General features: G+C 42.8%; 1 protein-coding gene and 1 non-coding gene across 3 annotated transcripts in view; one reads left to right on the top strand and one right to left on the bottom strand.

Moving 5' to 3' along the window:
• Positions 1–26,682, top strand: part of SH3GL3 (SH3 domain containing GRB2 like 3, endophilin A3) — a 145,484-nt gene that overhangs the window by 23,202 nt on the left and 95,600 nt on the right. The gene's annotated exons all lie outside the window — the stretch shown is intronic.
• Positions 23,305–23,377, bottom strand: TRNAR-CCU (transfer RNA arginine (anticodon CCU)). The gene has a single exon. It is a non-coding gene; the product is annotated as a tRNA-Arg (tRNA).

The raw sequence follows: 26,682 nt of genomic DNA, 5'->3' as shown, positions 1-26,682 counted from the left end.
GAAAAATGTTTTATAGTCAATCAACTAATCATTCCATGAGCATAGTCATAATGCTAATTAGCTGCATTTGGTAGAAGTGCTGGGTACTGTGCAAAGTATTTTTAGAGACAGCATCTCATTTCATCTCCTTGATACCTCTACCAAGAAGGTACTAACCTATAATGGAAAAGAATCTGAAAAAGAATACAGACACACACACACACACACACACACACACACATCTGAATCACTTTGCTGTACACCTGAAGCTAACACAACATTGTAAATTAACTATACCTCAATTAAAAAAATGATTATTGGAAAAAAAGAAGGTGCTAGTCTTATTTCTCCTTTTACAAGGGAGGAAATTAGGCTTGGCAAGGTTAAATAAAACTTGCTCAAGGTCATACAGCTGGCAAGTGGTCTTGTAAGGACTCAAGGACAGGCCTTGAGTGATTCCAAGACAAACGCAGTACAGTACTTGTCACCATTGCATGAGATAAATCCGGTGCTACCCTCCAGTCTCTTCCTCATGATTTTCAATCTTCGAATAAATCCAGGGTGTCTTTATCATTCATTTGAACCATATGTCACCTATTTAGCCTCTATTAAATAGAAGCTCTAAATCAGGAGTTGGCAAACTGGCCTGTGAGTCAAATATAGCCCATTACCTATTTTCTTTTTTTTTTTTGTACAACCTGTGAGCTAAGAATGATTTTTACATTTTGTAATGGCTGAAAAAAATCAAAAGAATTCTATTTTGTGACACCTAATAATTACATATGATTAAAATTTCAGTGTCCGTAAATAAAGTTTTATTGGAACACGCACCCAGGCTCATTTTCGTGCATGCTGTCTATGGCGTAAAGCAGAATTGAATAGTTATGACAAGAGGCAACATAGAGCACAAAGCCTGTAATATTGCTCTCTGGTCCTTTACAGAAAACATTTGCCAACCTCTGCTCTGAGCTGTAAGTCTAGGGAATTTACGTATGCTGGTGTGCAACATTTCTGCAGCCCTGGACAGAACACTAAAAACGTTTTGTCTGCATCTGCAATTGGGTTGTGTATTTTCTGGAGGATCTCCAATCACTTAACAATTCTGATTCATCCTGGTGACCTGGGAAGGGACTCGCTGTGGAATACATTCTTACTTTGTAATTCAGGAGACTTGCTTACCCCAAAGTCACTTCTGGTCATGCCTCACCGTCTGGCACACACCAGCGAACTCCTCTATCCAGAGTTTACAGTGCTGGCGAGGAATGGCCTTGATGTGTTTACTCCGATGGGGACATAGTGTTTTCTGTTTACAGGTTGTTAGGCATTCTGCCATGTGCCGCATTGTAATTCCTCACCAGGGAAACAGTGCTTGCTCCCCTCGCTGGGTTCCCTCCACTCCCATCATCATTCCCTTCTTGTTTTAATTATTCCGACTTTATTTTGCCTTCTCCTTTGCTTCGTTTTGAAAGAGTCCCAAGTTGCTTTTCTTGCCAGTTCTCTACTTGCTTTTCCCAGGGCTCAAAAATGATTCTTGAGGGTGATGTCATTTTCATGTTTATCTTTCCTCTCTAGCATGACTTTGATTAAATATGTATATTTTAATTGGTGAGCCGTGTTCTAAGGGAGTTGATCGTTGCAAGGTCCATGGCCAATTTCAGCCACAGTTAACCTGAGTCGATTTTGTACAATAGCAGTGGAATGTTTTGGCTCCTGTTGCAGCAGGAGTGGATCATATATGTTGTGTAGGCTTTTCAGAAACTTCATGCAGAAATTATGTGAAGCAGATGGTACCCTTTTGAGTTGCCAAACATGCATATTTTAAAGAAATGTGGTGTATCTATTCTTCTTGGTAGATTTAGACGGGGGTTCTTTGGGAATGGAAATCAGCTGAAATTGCCATAATTGAAAAATTCTTGGAAGCTTATCATCAAAATAAGGAGTGTAATATCAGAAGACCAACATAGACTAAGGAACAAATATTATTGGATTTATTTAATTTACTTCTCCAAGGACGAAAAGCCCTGTAGTCTCCATGATATGTCTTTTCTTTGATAAGGCTATTGATTCGTTCATTGAGATCTCTTGAGAGCATTGGGGGCAGTGAGAAAAGGTGGGTACGAGGCAGGGGAGATTGCATGGGACCAGAGAGCGAGGGCCAAGCCATTTAGCCGAAAGCTAATGGGATGGGGTGACGTCACTCTGAGAAGACAGGACCTGGGACAACTTGCAGGTTAAGGAAGGGGCAGAGCCTTGGGAGGACTGCTGCTGGGTTTCTTCTGAGCAGGTAGGAGATCTTGATCAGTCGTAGTTACCTCTAAGCATTGACCAGGCAGGGTTTGCAGAGGAGGAAGCTGGGTCTCTCCGCAGATAAGATGAAGAGCATGATGGAATCCAGGAGCCCCACCCAGGTAGGAAGGAGAATATAGCCGGCTTGGCTCTCTGCACTGGCACTTGCTGGGGAAATGCTTCTTTTTTTAAAAAAACAAACCTGAGTAGGGCTTCCCTGGTGGCGCAGTGGTTGAGAGTCCGCCTGCCGATGCAGGGGACGCGGGTTTGTGCCCCGGTCTGGGAGGATCCCACATGCCGCGGAGCAGCTGGGCCCGTGAGCCATGGCCGCTGAGCCTTCACGTCTGGAGCCTGTGCTCCGCAACACGAGAGGCCACAGCAGTGAGAGGCTCGCGTACTGCAAAAAAAAAAAACCTGCATATTTTTCTTTTTTTTAAGTTTATTTATTTATGGCTGCATTGGGTCTTCGTTGCTGTGTGCGGGCTTTCTCTAGTTGCAATGAGCACGGCCTACTCTTTGTTGCAGTGCGCGGGCTTCTCATTGCGGTGGCTTCTCTTGTCGCGGAGCACAGGCTCTAGGCGTGCAGGCTTCAGTAGTTGTGGCACGTGGGCTCTGGAACACAGGCTCAGTAGTTGTGGCACACGGGCTTAGTTGCTCCGTGGCATGCAGGATCTTCCCGGACCAGGGCTCGAACCCATGTCCCCTGCATTGGCAGGTGGATGCTTAACCACTGCGCCACCAGGGAAGTCCCTGGGGAAATGCTTCTTAGTGCCTCAGTCTTCTTACCTGTGAAATGGAGATAACTCTGCCTAGGGCTAATGTATTTATTTATTATTTTTTTTAATCATCTTTATTGGAGTATAATTGCTTTACAATGTTGTGTTAGTTTCTGCTGTATAACAAAGTGAATCAGCTATATGTATACATATATCCCCATAGCCCCTCCCTCTTGAGCCTCCCTCCCACTCTCCCTATCCCACCGCTCGAGGTGGTCACAAAGCACCGAGCTGATCTCTCTTTGCTATGCAGCAGCTTCCCACTAGCCATACCTTTTGCATTTGGTAGTGTATATGTGTTAGTGCTACTCTCTCACTTCGTCCCAGCTTACCCTTCCCCCCCACCCCCATGTCCTCAAGTCCATTCTCTACCTCTGTGTCTTTATTCCTGTCCTGCCCCTAGGTTCGTCAGAACCATGGGCTAATGTATTTATGAAGCTTACATAGTATCAGGCTCAATTCTGACTTGGAGGGTTGTGGTGAGGATAAGAAGTTACGTATCTAAAGTGCTTTGCACATACTATGGTTCAACAAATGGTGATTTTATTATAATAATCATTTAAAAGGGAGCTGTGTTACCTGTTGGTGAAGAGTTTGGGTTCAGAGTCAGGGAGACCTGGTTGGAGTCCCAGCGCAGCAGTGTAGTAGTGGTGAAATCTTAGGCAAGCCCCTTCCCTTCTGTAAACCTCAGTTTCCTCTTCTGTACAATGGGGAGAAAAACAGCTCCAACATGGTGGACTCAGAGGATTAAATGAGCTAATGCGTTTGAAGTATTTAGCACAGGGCTCGGCATGTAATAAACACGCAAAAAACACTAGCTGTTACGTTTTTCCGCGGGCCTCCTGCCTGGGACAGAAAATCAAACTCTGCTCCTTAAAGCAGAATTTGGCCAAGCTCCACCCTCATAAGGTCCGTATGTGAGAACCCACTATTGGGTCCCTGGGGGGCAGAAGGCCTTCTTGGGTGATGACTTAGGTCTCTCAATTCTCCCTCAACCCCTCCACAATGCTACATGTTTCCATACTGCATACATTAAGGTCTGCACTTAGTAATTTATGGTTTAAGGGCTGGGTGTGTATTTTCGAGATCCTTCAAAGATGAGCACATTTGGGATCAACACTGAAGGAACACCCTTGCTGCTTCACTTACGTGGAGGTAGTATATTCTGTTGGTTAGGGTGTTTGGGGGTGGGGGGTAGTGTAGCTGGACTGTGTATATTGTTTCCTGGGTTTGAAGGTTCCCATAAGACTTTGAAACAGGGATTTGTGGGGAGGCAGCTTTTTGGTTGTTGTTGGGTTTTTTTGTTTTTTTTAAACATCTTTATTGGAGTATAATTGCTTTTTTTTACATCTTTATTGCAGTATAATTGCTTTTTTTTTTTACATCTTTATTGGAGTATAATTGCTTTACAATGGTGTGTTAGTTTCTGCTTTATAACAAAGTGAATCAGTTACACATATACATCTCAGAGACAGCGTGGAAGCCACGTCAGAGTTATGCCAACCAGAGGCAGGAGGCTGGGGCGTTTATCTACCAACTTCCCCTTTAGCATTGGCTGGGGGCTGCTCCTGGGAGCATCTGATAGCCACTAGCTACACATGGCTATTGAGCATTTGACATGTGGCTAATGCGACTGTGATAGAATTCTAAAATGTTATTTAATTTTAATTCATTAAAATTAAAATTGCCATATGTAGCTAGTGGGTATGGATTGGAGAGCGCAGCCACCATGAAGTTAGACACCAAGTGTGTTTTGTTTGCTGCTGTGTTCCCAGCCCCAGATTCACGTAACAGGCACTTAATATTTGTGGAAATAATGAATGTAACTGGAGGAAATCTCTGGCAGGGTTTTCTTTAATTGCTTTGCCAATGCTTCCTTTCCTCTTTGTGTGTCCTCCCAAGTTTAGGTAAGGCACTCTACCACCTTCGTTAGTAGCTACCACAAGTGCTCTTTTCGGGGCATCTGTGGGACTTCCACCCTGTGGCCCTTTATTTATCCCATTGTGTGTGCCAGTCTGACCAGTGAGTGAGGGATCCATCCATCCTTGCTTCAGGCATTCTTGCCTGCTTTATGTTTTTCAGAAATTTCTCAAAGCTGCTGCCAGGTAGATTGGAGTTGCCCCAATTTGCAAAGCGGATCTAGATGATTCCAAATTTTATAGTCCTTTGGTCATTCCAGTTGTTCCAGCACCACTTGTTGAAGAGATTATCTTTGCTCCATTGTACTGCCTTTGCTCCTTTGTCAAAGATCACTTGACCATGTTTATGGGAGTCTACTTGTGAGCTCTCTGTTCTGCTCCATTGATCTGTTTGTGTACTCTTTCACCAATATCGTGCTGTCTTACTTAACTGTAGCTTTATAGTAAGCCTTACAGTCTGATAACCTCAGTCCTCCAACTTTGTTCTTCAGTATCAATCTTGGCTATTCTGCGTCTTTTGCCTCTCCATGTAAAACTTTAGAATCAGTTTGTCAATATCTACAAAATAACTTGCTGGGATTTTGATTGGGAGTTTTTTTACCTTTATTATGAAAAAATTTAAACATATAGAAAACTAAAGAGAAAAATACAGTTAATATCCCGACCCCATCACCTGCATCTCACAATTGTTAACATTTTGCCACCTTTGCTTCATCTTCCTTTTTTCCTGAAATACTTTGACATCATAACATTTCGTTCCCAAATACTTCAGTGTGCACATCTGAAAAATAAAGGCGTTTTTCTCCTTAACTGTGCTACCATTATCACACCTAACAATGATTCTTTATATCATTCAACGCCCAGCCTATATGCAAACTTCCCTAATTATTCCCAAATGTCTTTGGAAAAGAGAGAGCTCTGGACTCTTCTTCATTTTATAAGGATACCAATCCTTATCCATCCTCCTTACCTAAATGTAATTACCTCCCAAAGACCCCACCTCCAAATAACCATCACATTGGGAGTTGGTGCTTCAACGTATGGATGTTGGGGCTGGGGAGACACAAACATTCAGGACACAACAATACTGTGTACAGATATTTGAGTACCTTTTCAGTTCTTTTGGGTATATACCTACGAGTGGAATTGCTTGGTCATTTTTAAATCTCTTATAATCTAGAAGAGTTCCCTTCCCCTGAGTTTTTTCTTTTTGTTCTCTTTTCTCTCATGACATCGGTTTGTTGAAATGACCAGGCTGGCTGTCCCACCTTTGGGCTGTGTCTAGTCGTGTCCTCATGCTGTTTTTCAGCACATTCCTCTCGGCCTCGAATTTCCTATAATTGGGCTCTGATGTTTTAATTTTCTCTGTGGTCTCTTCTTTCCTCAGTTCATTCTGTTGGATACATTTGCCTCCTCTATTTTGTACTTGGCCTATTTTGGAGGAAGGTGCCCTCATTTCCTATCACAGACCCAAAGCAGTTTTTACTCTTCCCTGCAGTAAAGTTATGTGCAAGAAGGTCTTTGCTCTTATTCCTCGAGGAATCATTTTTGTTCTCCTATGCTCCAGATTCTGGTCATAGGCCTCAGACTGTCGTGTTTCTATTTACTTACCCATGAATAAGCCTAGTGTTGGCTCCTGGATGTGAGACACTGTTCACTCACAGGGCCCTCCCTGACCTCACCGACTGAGGCCAGCGGCCGAGCCGGTGTCTCCAATGGGACAGTTCTGGTCTGTCACACATCTCGGGCAGCTGTTTTTGGCTGACATAGCTTCTTTTCCCCCAACCGTTCATTTTCTGACAAGGGATAAAATGGACATGGCCCTGCAGGGCCTGAGGCCACCTCTGATCAAACTTTCATTGCATGAAAACGTATACCTGCCTGCAGGCACTACTCCAGGGTCACCCAGGAATGCAGTTGGTCTGATCATCTCTGCACCTTGCTGGGTTGCTCTCTAGAAGCTCTTTGCTTCAGGATGGATGAGGCAAGAAAGTTATTGATGAGACATAGGGACTCGACTTCTTCAGAAAGGGGTTCCCAACAGTGTCAGGCTGGTTATGTGCTTTGGATTGAATCCCTTAGAGTTTAGTGGAGGAGCAGCCAGTGGAGTTAGGGTATTGATGAGGTCACGGCTAGCCTATATGGTGCTCTTTGTGAATTAGAAAAAGGCACCTTTTCCTCGAGACCCTGACTTCCATGTGCGGGAACACTGTGGTGTTCTACATACTGAGTTTGTTAGAGCCGGTCATGGGATTGCTACTTACTAGAAGACTGTACGGTAAGCACAGAAATCTACAGTGTCTGTATGAAAAGGGTGTGTTCTCTGAACAGTGTACTCAGCTTCACACTGCAGCCACTTCTGGTTTGGCGGCTGATGCGCACTTGTCAGTGACTGTATACCTGAATTCCTTCCCATCAGTGGAAGATCCTTCTGATTTTGGTATGTGGTAAATGCACTCTTATCTTGTCCAGACCTGTTGCTATTTTTAGTTTTCATGGGGACTTTAGTGAGCATCTAGGCACTGTAAGTTATCTGCCTCCCCTGACCCGGAAGACTGAAGTTGACTTTTTGACAAAGATCCTGGCCAGTTCTGAAGCTATAATGCCGTGCACCGGGGTTGAATAACGGTGCCCTGAGAGTCCAGCATGGCTTGTGCTGGTGGATGGGATGCCTTGTAAAAAGCTGGTACGTTTCATGGCTTAACGGAATGCTTTGTTTCTTCTGATGGCATTCTCCAGGCAGGTGTTATATCTTGTATGACTCCCAGGAAATGAGGCTGGCTTCTGAGTGTGACTCTAGGAATCAGGCTTATTACTTTCCCTAATTATGATGATAAATACCTACTTGAGAAGAAAATTCAAGCATCACAGTAAAGCTAAGTGAAAAAGGCTAAAACCACTTAATTTCCATTATCCAGGGTCAACTACCGTTACCTCCATTTCTCCATCCCTTTTTCCACTTTCATCCAGTTTGCTTTTCCAGGATGTTTACTGCTTCCTTTGATGGGGATGAAGACTCTCCCTCGTGCCCCGTAGTAGTAGCCGTTCTATTACTCAGTCCTTAGCCAGTGTTTGATAGCCTAGGGGCAACTTTATGTATTTGCAAACTGCATTATTCTTCCATAACTACAAACACAAGCTTCCTTTCATATTGAATGGTCCAGTAACCCTGGGGCACAACCGTTTTAGATTTCAATCTGCCATCGCTTGGTGATCTTGGGAAAGTCACTTAACCCCTATGGGCCTCCACTTCTATTTAAAATGAAGAGGCTGAACCAGCGTGTCCTTTCCAGGTGAAATCAAGCAGGGGAATTACGCCCATTTGAGAGAGAACAGCCTGTGGCACAGGTTTGTACCTGTTGTCAGTGGAGTCTGGTGGGAATTATCTAGAGATAAAGGAGATGGCTAGCTAGCTGGACAGGTAAGAGGGAACTGAACTTATCTCCAGGGCCTGGGCATTTTTTGGCAGGCTGGGGGAACGGGGTCATCAGGGACAGAATCGTTTGGCCCACAGAGGTCAGCTAAGACGTTGGGAAGAGACTGATGACCTTGTGTGAGAACTAACTTCAGAGAGAAGGACGAAGCTGGGACCCTCAAGACATCGCCACGCTTGGATATTTGGCCTCCCCTTCTCCGTGGGTCTAGGCTGCCCCCCTCCTGCGGTGCCCCATTAGTGAATGCTTTATGATGGTTCGTTGTTGTTATTTTCTGAGGACCTTGATTAGCAAAGGCTTTGCTGTCGACACACTGCACTGTTCCAGGTGACTCTTAGATGCTGGTCACTAATGGATAAAGGCCAGAAGGACACTGGGAGTCATCAAAATGGCTCGGCCTCTGTGTGGAGAGGAAGCCACTCAGGTGGTCTCCTGGGGATAAGAGCTTGTTTTTTTTCTGGTAAATGCAGTGGGTAGAAAATGTCATTTATACGTTTTGAAATATCCACCATAGGCATAGTGAAGAGGGAGAGGGTGCTCTGACACCTGGGTCTTTGTCTCTGGTTCCTGGCACACAGCTCCCCACATCCTCGGCACCTCCTAAGTGATGAGTGTCTTTAATATGCTAATGAGATTACTGTTGAGTCGGGGCTCCTAGATAGATTTAGGATGGGGGCTGGTCACCAGAAAGAACAAGGCATGAATAGAGGGTTGAAATTTTTAGCCCTACCCCCTGACTTCCAGGGAGGGGAGAGGGAGTGGGGATTGAGTTAACCACCAACGGACAAAGATTTAATCCATAATGCCTACCTGATGACCCCTCAGTAAAGACTCTTAAAAGAAGAGGTTCAGAGAACTTTCCAGTTGGTGAACACATGGAGGTGGTGCGCCCGGAGGGGGCGTGGGAGCTCTTTGCTCCCCGCTTCACTGCCTTGCTCTGTGCATCTCTTGCATTTGGGGGTTCCTAAGTTGTATCTTTATAATAGCCTGTTAATGGTAAAGTGCTCTCCTGAGTTCTGTCGGCTTTTCTAGCAAATTATCAAACTTAAGGAGGAGATTGTGGGCATCCCCAACCTTGTAGCCAAGTGGGACAGACGTGTGGGTAACTGGAGACCCGACACTTGTGTCTGGCATCTGAAGGGAGGGCAGCCTTGAAACCTGTGGAGTCTGATGCCAACTCCAGGTAATTAGTGTCAGGATTGAATTGTAGGACACTCAGTTGGTATTGGAGAATTAGGGAATTGGTTGTTGGGTGGAAGAAGAAGCCACACATTTGGTGTCAGAGTGTTTTGAGTAAAAACAGATCACTGTCCCTGATGCCTTTTTAAGAAGATGTATAGGCTGGAATATTGTGAGTCTGGGATGACATTGAAGGAACTGGCATCACAGAGGAGATAAAGAGAAACTCTTTCCCACTGGAGCCTGGCACTCTTCCTCCAACGGTCAGTGTTTCTTGAATGAGTGAATTGACAACATGGACTCTGGTCTGGAGAAGGTTTGATGGAGGCAAGTAGAAATGACCTTGGATAATTAAACTACAATGAGGTTCTTTACCAGACATCAATTACTGAAGATTTTCAACTTGTCAGTATTGTATGAAGCATTCCTTTGGGCTAGATCATTCTCTGAATTGAATTTTAGCATTTCTTCACGAGCCTTAGCCTCTTTCTTTAGCGTGCATTCTATGTGCATTACAATGCAGTAAGGCAGACTTTTCTCATAAAATGGTGTAGGTAAGATTGAGAGGGTCTAAGCATCTCTCCGCTTTGGAATTTGTTGAAGCTTACAGTGTAAGCAGGTTCACACATGCAGAATTCAAAGTCAGAGAGATACATGAGGTGCTTGTACTGTTTTGGTATGGAAGTTGGTTTCAAAAGGAGGTTGGTATTTGAAAGACACTCTAAGGAGTGGGAGAATAAATGACATCTTTGGGTGTGTGTTTTAAGTCACAAGCAAACCCTCCTTGAAATTTTCCAGTGAGGCCTTTGGATGACACAGAGCTTGACTTGTCTACTTCATATTTGCTCAGCTTTCCATAGCATTTGGAAGAAGTTGGCCTGCTTGGGAATATGCTGAATTAAGGAACATAGCCAACCAATGAAAGAGGAGGAAAATTTGTTTAAAGCTAGACAAACCTTTAGTTGTTAGAGACCCTTACTTCCTGATGTGATGCAATTGGAAGGTCATGGCGTCACCCATAGGTATTCTTGTTAAAAGATAGAACCGGGATCTGATCAGTCTCTAACTGTTTAATTCACAGTAAATGTTGAAGATAGCGGAACATGTTAAATAACACCATGGGAATGTAATCCTCCAACTCTACAATGCGGAAATTCTAAAGGGCAGATGACACACTTCTTCAGTAAATAAAGGGCAAAGGACAAGACAGAGAAGGAAATGTAGATGAAAGAAACTTTTAGTGGACTGGAGCAGCTACAGTTGATACCCTGCTGGGAACTCTGGTGACCCTCTGCCCAAGGGCTTTCATTCTGTCTGTAGGATTACGCATGGCAAGCAGAGCAGAGTGCCAGAGAATTTATGGCCTGGAGAGTTAATGCCCCTGGAAGCAGTCTTCAGCCAGTGATGGATGGGGAAGGTGGATAAATACCCAAGCTTCCTCCCTATCTCCCAGGGCTGGGGTAGCGCTCAGGGGTGCCCCACACTGTCTCCCAGAGTTGTCCAGAGGAACCGTGCTCCATTTGTCCCCAGTGGTGTGTACCCTTTGTTGGCTTTCTTCCCTTCCCTGGCTCCTTTTCCTATTCTTCCACTAGTTTTCCTGCTAACACCTCCAAACTGTTTAAGTTCGCCCTTAAATCCTTGCCTTGGAAGCTGTTTCTGGGGGAAACCAAACTAAGACAGAGACAAATCAATCCAATGAACACGTGGGCGTTATTTGCTTCCCATCTCAAACAAACCATCTGTAAACAGGCATAAGTCTGTTGAGGAAATATGATCACCAAGAGGGTGTCAGATGGTATTAAGGAATTATTGTTAAGTATTTTTAGGTGTGAAAATTATTTCTGGTAATGTTGAAAAAAATGAAGAGCACTTACTTCTTAGAGATACATACATACTCAATTATTTGCAAATGAAATTATATGATCTCTGGGATTTGCTTTAAAATAATCAACAGTGGGGGGCGGGGGGTGGACCAGGAGGGGGATACTAGTGAAATAAGATGGGCAGAATTTTCAACAGTTGTTGAAGCTGGGTGATGGCTAACTGGCGGTTCATTACGATGTTCTGTCTACTTTTGTGATATGTTCAACATTTTCCAAAATAAAATGTTAAAAGGACGCAAAAAGAAGCACTTGGACACCCTTATGGTCCTTTCTCTTCTGGGTCAAGATTAAATTATCCTCTTCCCAGCCTTGGCACTGTGACACGCCAGCTTTGTTTTGGATGGGTCAGCCAATAAGTGGAGGAGTTATTGACCCTTCTCCACACTGGCAGCCTTCCTTCCCCCCACTGTGTCCACCCATTCCCATAGCCAGACTAGAGACTCTGGCATCACTCACCGCTTCACCTTGAAATCTCAAATGCCATCCTATCCGCTTCTGCTCTGAAACCAACTATTCCTCTGATCCTGTTGCATCTATCCTCCAATTTGTAAGTGCCCTCCCTCTCCCAGTGTAGTCATACCCACATGGTCTTGACTGTTATAGCCCAGAACTGCTGGAGTGGGCAGGATGGGAGGAGTGGGCCTGGAGACTGGGGGTCAGGCCGGGTTAGTGCTGTGGTCAGTAAGTCTAGTGGGCTGTGGTGACTTGGGCCTTGGCAGTACTCCAGGGGCGTAATAGTGGTGGTAGGGGGCAGGAGAGGGAGAAGTGCTGCCGTGGTTCTAAGAAGAGGAATGGAAACTCCCATCAGGGGAGGTTCCAACAAGGAAAGAGTTTAGTCCTCGGGGAGAGAGGGTTGGAGAAAGCTGGGGTAGTTGTCAGGGCATCAGCCAAATGGTCTGGACTTTTCCAGAGTGAAATCAGAGCATAATTGAGAAAGTGAGGCAGAAGCCCAATCTTGTATACTGAACACGTGGGCCAGGTTTAGGCTGGGTCTACCGCCCGAGGCTGACCACAGATATTCCAGGCTGTGGGCCTCAAGCGGAACGGCAGCCTCCGCCCTGTGGGGCTGGTTTGTGATGCGCTTAGTCAGTGGAGCAGGGGGGGTGAGGATGGCCATGGAGAACCTGCCGGCTGAAGGTCTTTCATATTTGTCTTATTTAAGGAGAGGTCTCAGCTCTGTACAAACGTAGGACCTGGTTTTATTTTTGCTGATAAGTGCTCTCCACTGTGCGGGAGCAAATTCTACTTTCCTTCTGCACATTACGACCCTCAGGATACCTTGATTAGAGCCAAAGCTTTCCTGCCAGTCTCCGTGTTTACAGCACCCTTCGTTTCTGAAACTGTGACCTAACCTGTTCCCTGCGGTGTGGCTGGAGGAGGCGGGATCCTGGCTGCTGGGGTGCAGGAGGGGCTGTGCTCAGGCTCTGAGGAATCTCTTCCCTCTCCTCCTTCTAGGGGTTTCTTCCCCTGGTGCTGGGTGCAAGAGGGACAGCTGCAGAGGCCGAGTTCTTCTGTGTCTCCGACCTGGAGGTGGTGTGTGTTGGGGGGAGGTCCTGGCCTTGCTCTGGTTCTGCTTGGGGTGAACAGCTTTGCCCTAGCGCCTCGACTGCGGAGGACCCCCTCCTCCAGAGTGAGCTGGATCTTCTCCCTTTGGTGCCATCAGTGGTATAGACTCCTACCCTCTTCTCCTGGTGCTGTGTTCCTTACTTAGCCCTGACGCTCCTGGAAAGCCCCATGGCTCCTCTCCTGCTGTTCCCTGCCTTGCAACTTCTTGTTGAGACAGGGGAACTAACTGGAGTCCTCTTTCCCACCCTCTGAGGGCCAAGGAGAGCAGTTTTCCTTCTTTGAAGGCATCTCCAAATGTTGCAAGTGGTCCCCGTGGGAGACCCCGTGACTTGGCTTTGGGGAAGGGAAAGCACCTGCATTGGTTTCCCATGGGAAGGGGAAGAAATAAGAAAAATAGCTAATGCTTACATAGTGCAATTCTAAGCATGTTAAAGAATTTAACTGATTTAATCCCTGTAACAACCATTTGGAGTAGGTATTATTATACCCCTTTTGTAGACGAGAAGTCTGAGGACCAGAGTGGATATATATTGCCCTAGGTCACATAGCTTACCAGTGGCAGATATGGGATTTGAACCCAACTCGTCTGGCTTAGGTGTTGCATGTCCCTCTCACCCTGAAGGACCCTTTTCCCCACAAGGCCGGCTACTACCTTCCTCTCCTGCATCCTCTCCTTCTATTGATTTGGGGAGTGTTCAGGTGGGAGGGAGAGCAGTTGGCGTGGGTGGGGGGCAGGACCAGTGTTGGCATCTCTAAGAAAGTGCAGGGCAGTGGAAGCTTGTTCACGGGTGGAAGCTTGTTGGTCACTTTGAACGTGGGATGTTATGAGTTTTGGGTCTTCAGTTTGGACCTTAGCTGTGATTCCAGGTCAGTAGGAAAGTTCGACTCAGCTTATTTCTGATGTAGCTCAGCAGTGTTGGCAGGTCCTGCTCTTTTCCTGAAGCTCGTTCGGATATCTTATGGCTTCTCCTCCTTTCCTGCCTGCCCAGCACACAGCCCCTTTCTCGCAGGCCCCTGCAAACCCGTCACTTCCTCGTCTTTCATATGTTTCTGGAGCAATCTGACATCTGTCTTGTCTCCTACCAGGGGATGCCAGGAACTGCTGGAGAAGATCTTATAACTGTGCTGATGTTACAGATGTATGGCTTTGGCTTCAGGAGAAGTCACTAATCATTTATCATGTCCCCGAATGGCTTCCTCTTCCACTCTTTGGCTCTTCCAGAATCATTGCGATCCTGAGACCTCACGGCATCCATCCTAGCCTCTCCCCACCATCTTCCACCTCTCCTTTACTGATTCTTAATCAGCGTTGCCTCTTCTGCAAATCCTTCCCATGGCTCTGTCTCCCTCAAGCCTCTCCCAGCTCCCTCTTTCCTTCACCGCTAGACTTTTACAAAGCGTATCTCTACCCTTTGCCTCTACTTCCTTATCGCGTTATCCCCCTCCACCCAGTGTAATCTGCCTTTCTCTCGTTCTCTCTCTGGAGCTGCTTCAGTTAATTGAAGGTTACCCACGTCTTCTTAAAAGAATCCAATAGGCATTTCTGTCTTTATCTCGTTTGGCCACTTTGCTTTATTGTGCATTTTGACTCCCTCCTTCTCGAAGGCTTCTACTTCTGCCTTCTACTGTGGTTCCTGCCACACCACTCTGCTGGTGGAACTCTTACCTCTCTGACCACTCTATTTTATTTTCCGGCTTCTCTTTCTCTTTCGATGTCTTTAAAATCAGTGATCACTAGGAGTGATCGGTGATCACCTGGTCCTCTTTCTCCTTTCACTCTGTTCGTATTCCGTGATCCCATCCACTCTCGTGATCCATGGGACCTCCTATTGATAATTCCCACATCTGTGTTTGTGCTTCCTGGCATTTCTCTTGAGCTATTGACAGTTCTCCTAAACATCTGTATCTAGAAGCCCTACCACACATCTTAAATTTTTGTCCAAAACTGTACTTTTTTTCCCCCACCCAAACCTTTTCGTCACTCCAATTGCTAGAAACTGTAAAACCATCCTTCACCTTTGGGCAAAGAATTCTGGAGCTTGATGACCCAGGTTTCAATCCCGCCTCCTCTCCCGAGTAGCTGGGTGAGCTGGGGCGAGTAATTTAATGTCCCTGTGTCTTGGTTTCCTCATTTGCAAAATGAGGACAATAAACCTGCCTTAAAGGATTGATGTGAAGATGAAATCGGATAGTAAAGGCAAAACTCTTGGCAAAGGGCTCAACACCCAGTAACTTCCACTAAACGACACGTTTTGATATTGTTGCCGTTATTCTATTCATCATTTGTGCAATACATTGAACAAATTTGTTGTTCAATGGATTGTCTTTAGTTCCTTCCTTGGCACTGTGCTAGGCACACACTCCACAGCCACATCTCTGCAGGGCCCACATTCTGTAGGTTTTACTTTCTGAATACTTTAAGACTTGTTAACTCTTCTCTGTACCCACCATCACTGTACACTGAGGGCATACATTGCTTATACACCCACCTTTTCTCCCCCTGCAGGCCATCTTCCATACCCTGCCAGAAGGATCTGCCTAAAATACAAATCTGATTATGTCATGCCCACTACCAAACGTAAAATAGATAGCTAGTGGGAAGCAGCTGCATAGCGCGGGGAGATCAGCTCGGTGCTTTGTGACCACCTAGAGGGGTGGGATAGGGAGGGTGGGAGGGAGGGAGACGCAAGAGGGAAGAGATATGGGGACATATGTATATGTATAACTGATTCACTTTGTTATAAAGCAGAAATTAATACACAATTGTAAAGCAATTATACTCCAATAAAGATGTTAAAAAAAAAAACCTTCAGAGGCCCCTCAGGATAAACCTCTATTGGTTCCCGTTGCTGCCGGGCCCACCCCTCCCGTACCTGTGTCTGCTGACCCAGCTCTAGCCATTCAGAACCACTTGCAGGTTCCACCCCGTGCCCTGTTGGCTTACCCCGGTGGGCCACGCCCATGCTCCTCTGTGCTGATGTATGCTTCCCTTCAGCCTCCCTCCACTGTCCACCTGCTGTTTTCCTTCTCTCAAAACTCTGTTGAAACATCACCTGTGGCTTTAGGAATTTTTGCCTCTGTTTCCTGCATGACCACCCTCCCCCCAGAATTGGTTGCTCCATTGTCAGTGTTCTTATAGCGTTTTGTACTTACCTGGCCTATGGTGTCTTTCTTGTCCCTTTGGTTTTTGATTTCTGAGGGCTCAGAAAGAGAGATTTATGATGACCAGTACAGGCATACCCCATTTTATTGTGCTTCGTAGGCATTGCATTTTCTACAACTTGAAGGTTTGTGGCAGCCCTGCACTGAGCGAGTCTATCGGAACCATTTTTTCAACAGCATTTGCTTACTTCATGTCTCTGTGTCACATTTTGATAATTTTAACAATATTTCAATTTTTTTCATTATTATCATATTTGTTGTGGTGATCTGTGATGTTACTATTGTACATCACATGAAACTATTGTTACTAATTGGGTGTGTTTTTTTTTTGCTTTCCATTTTTAAATTAAGATATGCACATTATTTTTTAGACAATCCTATTGCACACTTAGTAGACTGCAGTATAGTGCAAACATAACTTCTGTATGCACTGGGAAGCCAAAAAATTTGTGTGACTTGCTTTATTGCAGTGGTCTGGAACTGAACCTGCAATATTGCTGAGGTATGCCTGTATTTTATCCAATATCTAATTCATTAAAGTTATAAATGTAAAAACCGATTATACTGTAAGCTTTTAAAAACAACTTGGAAATCTTGTAAATTTATTTGTAAATCTAGTAATATTTGTGTTAAAATGAAAAGCACTCATTTCACTTGCTCTTTGAATAGTGCTAAACTTATAAATTTAACCAAGTTAAATCCCACAAACAATACCATTTATATAGTCTGTTAATTAATTTCTCTTAAATATTTTAAAGTATAGTTACTGGTTCAATATGTATGATTCTCATAAGGCTTAAAAAATAAATGAAACATATGCACATAAAAATGCCTGCAAAGGTTATTACTGTCATTATACCTTATTACAATCATTATATTCAACACAGGGATGTATTTCTTTATCCCACACCCCAAATAAGGGACTGTGGCCACCTTCGGTCCCCTACAAACTATTGGGAACCAAAATGTAGTCAAGCTCCAGGTAATTGGTTGGAGATTGGGACCTGGACTCAGAATGTGGGTCCTTCCTCCAGAGTGATTCTATCTGAGCTGGTGTCCGTTCAGCGGGCCCCTCACTGGTAGCAAGGGGTTGCCACACCAGCAGTCAGCAGGACTTCCCTACCCCATTCCTTTCAGTGGGATCTTGTCTAATTTCATATGTCAGTTTTTTCAGCAGACTGGCACCTTTTCCTGAAATAACACATCTTGCAAAATGTCAGGGACTTGCTAGGTTCCTGGATTCTGGTTCCATTTTCCAGGATTTTATCCAGATCTCCCCCATTTAGTGCCCAAGCCCTGGTGTGTTGTATAACTGTTGTTTATTTGTCTGCTCTTAAACCCCTGTATTCTGATGGGATTTCATATACTTGACTCGGGTCGCAGGACGACTAGTTAAAACACTAGTAATCATTTACTCAGGGTTATAATTAGTACAGTTCTCATTGTTTACCATTCTGTGGTCATTTTACTATTATCACTGAGTCTCCAGGCCTAGAGGAGTGTCTAGCACACGAACGAGGCACTCAGTAAATAATTTGTTTAGTGAATGATGCGTGTTTCCTTGAGTAGATTTGGATCTCTGTGAGGATTGGAATTGTCTTATTGATTTGCTGGGACCTAGCACAGACGGGAACTGGATCGTGATAGCCACTCATTGTGTACATATGAATGAATGAATAAATGAGGCAGAAATTGCTGAGTGCATTAAAGCAATTGGACAGAGATTTATTTCTTGAAAGGTCCTATACTGAACCCAAACCTGGAGCATCTAATGAGATTCTCTCCCTGCCACCTCCTTTTGAGCCTCTCCTCCCTGAGCACACAGCTGCCACTGTTGCTGCAACTTGCTGAGCTCTCAGGGCAGGCTGGAGTTCAGAGGTGAAGCCCTGGGCTGACGTATCCTTTGGGCCCCACATGCCGAGTCCTATCAAGTGCTAAATGTCCCTCCGCTTTTGGTCTTGGGTGGAACGCCACACAGTGGGCATAGGACCTGGCTGTGGAGTGGCCGCTAAGGCCTAGAATGGTGAAACCCAGAAGTGTTCTATTGTCGGCTCCCTGTAGTAAACCTTAACCAATGGGAGACCATAGGAGGGAGCTGGGCAGATGGATTTCCCTTTCTTCCTCCCTTACATGGGCTACTCTGAGGTCCAGTTTGTTCTTGCAGCTCTTTCTGAGAAAGTCCCAAGTACCAAGTGGACACACCTGCCAGGTGACCTGCTGTCTTCCTGGCTTATTTTGAAAGTGTCAGCATGATCACATGCTTTATTGCACACTCTTTAGTAGCTTTCCTTGCCTCACTCCCTTTTTCTCCTCACCTTCACAGTCCTGGGCTTGCGCCTCTGGAATAAATTGTCAGCGCTTTAATCCTTGCCTCAGGCTCTGCGTTCTAGAAGGCTAAGATCCTTTGGTAAAAGTTATAGTCGTAAATTTTGGAATATTTTTCTTTGCTCTCTCTCTGTTCCTGAGATTTACAACTTTTTTGGGACTGGTTTATGCTGTTCATGACCTTAAGAGTAGAAAATACTACCTTTTCTGCTTTGCAAATAGGTTCATCTGTACCATTTTTCTAGATTCCACATATATGCGTTAATATATGATATTTGTTTTTCTCTTTCCGGCTTCCTTCACTCTGTATGATAGTGTCTAGGTCCATGCACATCTCTACAGATGACCCAATTGCATTCCTTTTAATAGCTGAGTAATATTCCATTGTATATATGTACCACATCTTCTTTATCCATTCACCTTTTTTTGTTGTTTCCACCTGATTTTTATTCAGTGTTCCAAAGTTGTTGTTTGCTTATCAAAAACAGGCAGGAACTATTCAATTTTTTGAAAGCCACCAGCTTGTAACACTGTTCATGGCACAGTTAACAACTTTATGAAAGTAAATTGAATAAATTTGTCTAAAAAAACCCCGTGTTTTTACATTCTGTGAAACTTAACAGTAGAGGCATACCTTGCTTTATTGCACTTAGCAGATACTGTTTTTTTTTGTTGTTGTTGTTGTTTTTACAAATTAAAGGTTTGTGGCAGCCCTGTGTCAAGCAAGTCTACTGGTGCTATTTTTCCAACAGCATTTGTTCACTCTGTCCTGTGTCACATTTTGGTAATTCCGGCAATATTTCGAACTTTTAAAGTATTATTATATTTGTTATGGTGACCTGTGATCAGTGATCTTTAACGTTACCATTGCTAGTATTTTGAGGTGGCACGAACTGCGCCCATGTGAGACTGAACTTAACCAATAAATTTGTGTGTTCTGACTTCTCTGCTGACCTGCTGTTACCCATCTCTCTCCCTCTCCTCTGGCCTCCATAACATAAAAGGGCAAGGTGAAGCAGCAAGTGCTGATGTGGAAGCTACAGCAAGTTACCCAGAAGATCTAGCTAAGATAATAAATGAAGGTGGCTACACTAAACAACAGATCTTAAATGTAGATGAAATAGCCTTCTATTGGAAGAAGATGCCATCTAGGACTTTGATAGCTAGAGAGGAGAAGTCAATGCCTGGCTTCCAAGCTTCAAAGGACAGGCTTTGTTAGGGGCTAATGCAACTGGTGACTTTAAGTTGAAGCCAGTGCTCATTCACCATTCTGGAAATCGTAGGGCCCTTAAGAATTATGCCAAATATACTCTGTGTTATAAATGAAACAACAAAGCCTAGATGACAGCACATCTGTTTACAACATTTTAAGCCCACTATTTACAACATTTTAAGCCCACTGAATATTTTAGGCCCACTGTTGAGACCTACTGCTTAGAAGAAAAGATTCTTTTCAAAATAGTACTGCTCATCGACAAGGTACATGGTCTCCCAGAGCTCTGATGATGTACAACAAGATCCATGTTGTTTTCATGCCTGCTCTTACAGCATCCATTTTGTAGCTCATGGATCAAGGAGTAATTTAGATTTTTCGAGTCTCATTATTTAAGAAACACATTTTGAAAGGCTATAGCTGCTATCGATGGTGATTCCTCTGATGGATATGGTCAAAGTCATTTCAAAACCTTCTGGAAAGGACTCATCATTCTAGAGGCCATTAAGAATATTTGTGATTCATGGAAAGAGATAGAAATAAGAACAACAGGAGTATGGAAGAAATGGATTCCATCCCTCATGAATGACTTTGAGGGGTTCAAGACTTCAGTGGAGGAAGTAACTGCAGATGTGGTGGAAATAGCAAGAGAACTAGAATTAGAAGTGGAGCCTGAAGATGTGGCTGAATTGTTGACATCTCCTGATAAAACTTGAATGGATGAGGAGTTGCTTCTTATGGATGAGGAAAAAAAAAAAGGTTTCTTGAGACGGAAGCTACTCCTGATGACGATGCTGTGAAGATTGTTGACATGACAACAAAAGATTTAGAAATAAATTTAGTTGATAAAGCAGTGGAAGGGTTTGAGAGGATTGACTCCAATTTTGAAAGAAGTTCTACTGTGGATAAAATGTTACCAAACAGCATTGCCTGCTACAGAGAAATTGTTCATGAAGGGAAGAGTCAGTTGATGTGGGAACTTCACTGTTGTCTTGTTTTAAGAAGTTGGCACAGCCTCCCAACCTTCAGCAACCACCACCCTGACCAGTCAGAAGCCATAAACATTGAGGCAGACCCTCCACCAGCAGAAAGATTATGACTTGCTGAAGGCTTGGATGATGATTAACATTTTTTGTTAACAAAGTATTTTTAAATTGGTATGTACATTTTTTTTAGACATAATGGTATTGCATACTTAGTACACTACAGTATAGTGTAAACATAGCTTTTGTATGTGCTGGAAAACAAAAAAAAATTGTGTGACTTTATTGTGATCATCACTTTATTGTGGTGGTCTTGAACTGAACTCACAGTATCTCGAAGGTCTGCCTGTATAAACAACCCAAATTATGAAGGCTGTATCTTAGGGTAAATTCCAATTTTAGATTTGTAAAGTGCATCATAAAAGTACTTTTTGCTCCAATATTTTTGTCTCCTCCTGACTTACAAATTTTTTTTAAAAAAATTCACTTTGCTTATTATGGTCCTTAATGGGGATGTAAGGGTGGAATTCAGAATGGGATTATTGATATCACGAGGAGAACAGACATTTGAAGGTCGATTTATTCATTTTCTTGTTTGGTTGCAAGATCTTAGTTACTTGTTCTAGGCATATGAGAACCTATCTTGCATTTAAGACTTACCAGCCTCCTTTTGGACAGTTTGTAGGAGAGGAAAGAAACCTGATGATTCATGAGGAAAATAGGTATTTTATCAGTAATGTTAATTGCAGTTATTTCACATTCAGACAAATGTAATAAAGATCAGATTACTCTCTAGGAATAATGTAAACATCTGATCTGGAGAATGACTTAAAGTCATCAGAAGATGTGGCTATGGTTTTAGACTGTGACAATTGTGTATCTGAGTTACAGCCTTCTCTCTGAGGGTCTGATTTGGTGTTCAGTAATCACCTTCTCCGAGGAGGATGCGTTTTCCTCACCAGTGTGGAAATGGAAAGCGGAATTGCTGACCAAAGGTGTGGACATTTACAGAGCATGATAATCACAAAAGAAACCTTTGGCACCTTCCTTGGGGCTGCCTCAGAGCTCCAGCAGTTCTGGTACCTAGAGTGAGTGAGGTCTGTAACAGTTACCACATTTCATGGAATGTGAGTGTAGATAGGAAACACCCAGCAGGAGACAGGGTGAGGCTGCTGCACTTAACTGCACCTACTTCCCGGATTCAGTTTTGTGTTGGTCCTAGTTCTCAGCACACCTGTCTCCCATACGACTCAGGAATAGAGCTTAACATTCTATGTGTTTGATTGATTTCTAAGAACTTTGTTATATAGTTCGCACCCTTGTCAGCACTTGGTATTGTCAGACTTTCAGATTTTTTGCCCCTCTGGTAAATATGTAGTAATAACTCATTGATGTTTTAATTTACGTTTCCCTGGAGACCAAGAGGTTGAACATTTTAATTTATTCATTGGCCACTTGAATTTCCTTTTTAGTGACATACCTGCTCAAGTACTGTGTCCATTTAAAAATATTTTTCTTTTTCTCATTTATTTGTGGCAGTTTTAAAACATATTCTGGGTACTGGTTCTTTGCTGTTATATGTTATGCACGTATATTTTCCTACTCTCTGGCTTGTCTTTTTACTCTCTAATGACTGGATGGTGTCTTTTGACAAAAAGAAATTATTTTAAGGTAATAGGGTTTATGTATTTATTTATTGTAGTCCGTTTTATTCGTCTTTCTTATCCTAGTTTCTGATTTTGAAATCATTTTTAGAAAGGCTCCTAACTGAGACTCTGCACCAATATTCACCTACCTATGGTGGCTTCATTTATATCATTTCATTTTTTAAATATTTAAAATATTTATGAGTTCATCAGGAATTTTTTTGAAGTTATAGTTACAGCAATTTTTAAAAATTTTCTCATTGTCATCAATATGGTTAGTGAGTTTACGAAATAATTTGGCTTCTTCCTACTGAACTTAACTGCTACCTGTAATGTAAAACTCGATCCTACATATTGGTTCTATTTCTGAACCTTCGATTTTGTTCATTGCTTTTTCTATTGATTTGGGCACTATCTGTTGTTTACATTTTTATTTTCAAGACGGGTTTTAGGATCTCTTTGTCAGTTTACTCAAAATATTGACATAAGCATTGCTGTTGGGGTTGTGTTATGTAATTATCTGTGGAAAAACAGCTGGTTTGGGATTTTGAATCCTCCCACTTAACGAATTTATCATATCTTGCCATTTACTTTTGAATTCTTTTATGTCCCTCAGTAAGTATTTTGTAGGTTTTATTTCAATATAGGTCTAACAAATTCTTCTTAAGTATTCGAAGTACTTAACGTTTTTTGTTGCTGGTGTGAATTGCTCTTTTCTCCTGTGCGTTCTTTAATGTGTGGCTTCTCAAGTCCCTTCTCCTTCAGAGATCAAGGGCTTCTAGGAGTGGCTGACAGGTGGGGAGCATCACAGCTCTGTTCTTACTTGTTTACCATAATAAGTTTTCTTTTTTTAATTTATTTAATTTTGGCTGCACCGGGTCTTAGTTGGAGCACACAGGATCTTTAGTTGTGGCATGCTGACTTCTTAGTTGTGGCATGCATGCGGGATCTAGTTCCCTGACCAGGGATCGAACCTGGGCCCCCGGCTTTAGGAGTGCAGAGTCTTACCCACTGGACCACCAGGGAAGTCCCAACAGGTTTTATTTATATAAATAATTCTCCTGCTTAAAAATACGTAATTTTCCTGACTGGCTATTATTGAAATTTGAAAATCTATTTTTGTGTATACTTATTTTCAACTAACGACCTTTACTGATATCTTTCATTGGTTTGAATTTCTTTTTAGTGATTCATCTCGGATCTTTTCAAGTATTCATTTGTTCATTTGTAACATATTTACTGAGTACATACTATATACCAGACACTTTTCTAGGTGTTTGGGGTGTATCTGTGTACAAAACCGATAAGTATATTACATGGTAAGTTCAAAAGTGATAGGGACTTTGGAGAGAAAGAAAATGTAGAACAAAAGGAAGATGGATTGGGGCAGTAGAGGTAGGGCATGGGGCAGTTGCATTTTAAATAGGATGGTCAGTGTACATCTCATTGAGAAGGTAACATTTAAGCACAGACTTGGAGGCGAGGAAGTTGGCTGTGCAGATATCTGCTGGAAATGTGTGCTAGGCAGAGGGAACAGCCTGTGCAAAGGCCCTGGAGCAGGAGCCTGCCTGAGGTGTTTGAGTACCAGGGAGGAGAGTGGCTGGAGCAGAATGAGCGAGGGGGAGAAGAAGGATGGTCAGGGAGGATGAGAGGCTGTTTCTGTGGGGCCTTGTTGCAAAGACTTCGGCTTTTACGTTGAGTGAAAAGAGGAGCCATTGCAGGGTTCTGGAATATTGGAGGGGCAAGGTGGACTTAAATTTTAACAAGATCATTCTGGTTGCTCCTTTGAGAATGGACTTCAGAGGGGCAAAGGTAGGAGCAGGAGACAGGCTATTGGAAAGTCACCTCTCCCAGCATCTTACTGGGGATTAAGCACTTTGTGAGCCTTTATGGAATGAATGTTTTTAAATACACACTGAGTGTTTTAGTATGCTTTTTAAAAGAATCACACATTTAAGAAATACACATTTTTTTTTAGGAAAGGGTGGGACAGAATATGAGGGCAGTGGAATTGTCTATGGAACAGGCCATTTTGCTCAAGCCTTGTCTTGGGTGAAGAAGGCAGGAAAATAAAGGTTGACCTGCTTTGGAGGTGAAGAATGGGGACGTATGCCCTACATGTACTAAGATTAGAATCCAAGGATATTGTTGCAGTAAAATCCCTCCCATGAATACTGTAGAGGGCCGGGGGATGGCAAGGACTATTATGATGATATTCATGTTTTGCTTCCAAATGATCACTATGGATTCTAGCTTTAAATCAGTTTATATTTTCTGCTGTCTCACTTCTTACTAGCTATTCACCTAGGAGATCAGAACTTCTCAGTAATTTGTTGCTCAAAGTGGAGTAATTAATGAAGAATTTTGTTTTTAAGTTAAAACTTCATATTTCAAATCCAGTTTTATTGGTATGATAAATGTTGGTTCCTGTTAAATTTAACAGGTTGGTCAGTGTTGGTTCCTGTTAAATTTAAGAACTATATTTACACTCTTAAGAGGATGGTTTAAACTTTTGGAGAAGAAAGAGTAAAGTTCTTTAAAGAATATGCTATTTTTATAATGCCTCCCTCATTATCCTGAAATATGAATAATTCAGGGATTTAACCCTAAAATAAGTAGAAACTATCCTTTGCTGTCTAAATGAGTTTGTAATCACTTTGGGGAGATTCCTCCCCAAGCCCCGCCTCCCACCCCGAACTTCACAAAACCTATTTAAAATTACACCCTTGGAAAAAATTCAACCAAAAACCGCTCCAAAATACTTGGTATGGAGGTTCACGTTTCTTTTATTTGGTCCTTTCACTATGGGCCCACACACTTTCTCCATCCTTATGGAGCACACCCAGTTCTGGGTTAGAAGTGAATGCATTAATGTATGGGTTTGTGTTGAAGGAAAAACAGAAGAGAGTGTCATGGAAAGCTTAAGGATTTTTTTTTCTTATTTGATAATACAAAGTGCTTTTTGTTATTAATGCATGTGCAATCAGACAACTTCATCCAGAGTGCACAACGGTTCTGTAATATGGCTCTGCCTGGTGCAAAATAGCTCATTTTGTATAGAAATGCAGAATTGCTTCATGTAGATAGAATAGAAAGAATCTTTGCTTTATTCACATATGAATAAAACGTCTTTGTTCATGGGAAAGAAAAGTGCCTCTTATTGTTTAGAAGCTGTGTGAATTTTAAATTAAGCTGATGGCTCACTATATTTTATCTTTCAGGGGAAAAAAATAGCTTTGCTTATACCAGTTTGGGCCCTAATGCCTCATCTGGTGGCATAAGTGATTTTTGCTTTGCACTTCGGTTATTATGTAAAAGACGTCATGCTTGCCTCAGTCATCAGTGAATTACTTTAGCAAATTTTTATAATTTTAACGTAAACATTTTGGGGGTTTATATTATTTACATTCTCTTGTACCACGTAGGATTTGAAACAGTTTACAAGAAATTTTAGATGTAAAGTGTAAAAAAGAATAATGAGTCGTGATTAGGGAAAATATAAATAGCTGTGGTAGAGGCAAGGCTTGTGGAGGTCTACGTGAATTTATTTACATGTAAAGACACAGGTAAGAAGGTCTGTGGAGGTGCTGTTGTTGATCCTCAGATGTGTTGTTGGGCTTCCTGGCAGCCAGAGTGAAGAGGGAAGCAATCAGTTAATCCTTTCTCTGGCTCTGGGAAGGACTACTTAGAGCATGTCTACCACCAGGCAGGAGTTATGGCATTTAGGCTTTCCCCAAAGAAAACTGGCCAATCAGAAGAGCAGATTGAAGGAAAGGGATGCTGGTGGGCGCTGGCACCGCAGTGTCTGGGCCTTAGGCCTTGCTCTTGTAGAAGGCACCTCCTCTGCAGAGCTACCTGCAGGAGGACAGGTAGAAACAGAGCTGGCAGGAGTGCCTGGTGTCCAGTCCCATCAGCTCTCCAGCTCCACGTGTGAACTACTGGCCTCCTTCGAAGTGTTCACTGGTCCTTAGTAAGTGAGAAAAGTATAAGGACAAATAAGAGAACAATGTGAGTTTCTATCAAATCTGAATTTGCCTGATTTCCAAGATTATGTTCTTCCTATAATTTTGGTATTGAAAGGTCCTTATTCAAATGGAACAGCAATAAAAAAGAAGTGCCCTTTCTAAGAAAATGAAAACTTGAAAACACTTTGTTAGATGGTAAAAATAATAAAATTAATAATATATCATTATTATATTTTATATCTATTATTTTATTTGAATGTAACATATTTTGTAATATTTTATAATATAATTATGATTGGATAACTAATTTATGATAAATATTATATTTTATTGTTATTATTACTACTACTGCCATTTTTGGTATTT

This window comes from Delphinus delphis, chromosome 2 (genome assembly GCF_949987515.2).
Source record: "Delphinus delphis chromosome 2, mDelDel1.2, whole genome shotgun sequence".
Lineage (NCBI taxonomy): Eukaryota > Metazoa > Chordata > Mammalia > Artiodactyla > Delphinidae > Delphinus > Delphinus delphis.
This window is presented reverse-complemented; position numbering and strand designations above follow the sequence as displayed.